The following is a 2,051-nucleotide window of genomic DNA, read 5'->3' on the forward strand; positions in this document are numbered from 1 at the left end:
ACAGTGAACTGGTCCCCTGTTTAAAAAGTTTGAGGACCTCTGCTCCTAACAGAAAAGACTGGGCATACAGTTTTGGAAGGCTTTAGAGAACTTCAAAACATATTTGGGTTGTGTTATGCCATCTTATCACTGTTGAACTAAGAAATGGGAATTTGGTTATTGCTGATGGATGTGTGCTAGCCACATCTAGAGCCAGAATTTTAGACATTCCCATGTCTTCCTGACATGAAGTTTTCTACCTTGATCTTGCACTTAGCCCAGGGCAAGGTTCAGGGCTCAGGCTCAATGAGAGTTGAATGATGAATGAACCAACCACTCGATAAATCAATCAATCTATCAATCAATTCTTAAACCAATTTTTAGACTCTAAGAAATAGAGACTCTCTAACCAATGTATGAAGAAGTGCTTTTGTATATGCTACTATGGCATATTATTTTAAAATTCCCAAAATAAATGGAACCATTAGGACCAATATAGGCTTACGTTTTCTCCAAGAGACTCTTCAATAGCAGAGACACGTGTGGAATTTTATTCCCATAGTGGATGATTTAGAACTGAGTTTTGCCCCACTGAAGACATGATTGCATCTCCAGGAGGACTGAAGAGTTGTCTCTATCTTTGGCTTTCCCACGTAGACTGGAGACGGTCACAAGGTGTTCTATTGCAGTGCAAAGTGTTATCATGAGTCCCAGCAGGGAAGATAGTCCAGGAATTTCCCTGTTGGCTCTAGGAATCCTGGGAGTGGCCCTAATTTGCTAGGTTTATTCTTAATAACAAGAATTAGCTGTAAAACCTCCCTTAACACACTTTATATAGGGCAGTGACTTGAGTCATTGCAAGTTCTCTGACACACTTATTTCTAAAAGGATGTGACTTTGCTAATGTATTTGGAATTTGGTGTCTATGGGGTTGACTCTTACAGAATATAATATCAGTTTCTATGTAAAGAAATTAAATGATTGCTAATGAAACATTTTAAACTGCCATTTAGAAGGAAAGATGGTTTCCTGATTTCTGCCTAGAGCAGGACGTGGTTTCTAGAAAATTTGATTTTTGTTAGCTTAAATCTATCTTTGTATTTTTTGATTTTTTGTTTTTTTGAGACAGAGCCTCAAGCTGTCACCCTGGGTAGAAGGCTGTGGCATCACATCTCACAGCAACCTCAAGCTCACAGTACCCTGGGCTTAAGCGATTCTCCTGCCTCAGCCTCCCAAGTAGCTGAGACTACAGGCACCTGCCACAGCACCCAGCTATTTTTTGATTGCAGCCATCATTGTTGTTTGGCAGGCCCGGGCTGGATTCGAACCCACCAGCTCAGGCGAATGTGGCTTGGTGCCTTAGCTGCTTGAGCTACAGGCGCTGAGCCAAACCTATCTGTATTTTTAAATGAAATATTCTTGAGATAATTATCAAGTCATATGCAGTTGTAAGAAATAACAGAACAATTCTGTACACATTTCACTTAGCTTAAACATATCATATATATATATATATTTTATTAAATTGAAGAATAAATGTTTTAAACATATCTTTTTAAGTGTTTGGGGTTGTTTTTTAAATTATTAATGAAATTATTTTCTTCTGACTCAGTATTATTGATGTTCTGTGTCCCCATGAATAATAGAGAAAACTTGGTCACTTTTTTCACTCTCTAGTCATCATTTTTTTTTTTTACATTTAATAAGTTTTTGTCCTATTCTGGTATTTTATTAGAATCTGCAATTAAGATCTCTGACAAACCATGGTCATCATTGTTTTTATACAGCCCATGAGTTAAGAAAGATGTTTACATTTTTAAATGGTTGGGAAAAAGCCAAAAGGATAATAAATTTTTATGATACGAGAATCACACAAAATTCAAATTCAATGTGCATATAAAGTTTTATTGGGATACATAACAGTCATTTATGTTATTTCAATAACTGCTTTCACATTACAATAACTCTGATATTGACGATCTCTTTCACAAACCCTAAAGTATTTACTTTCTGCCCTTTACAGAAAAAGTTTGCTGACTCTTCTTTTTTTTTTTTTGCAGTTTTTGGCCGGG

The sequence above is a fragment of the Otolemur garnettii genome, unplaced genomic scaffold (assembly GCF_000181295.1).
Source record: "Otolemur garnettii isolate 467f Iridium unplaced genomic scaffold, OtoGar3 scaffold00032, whole genome shotgun sequence".
NCBI lineage: Eukaryota > Metazoa > Chordata > Mammalia > Primates > Galagidae > Otolemur > Otolemur garnettii.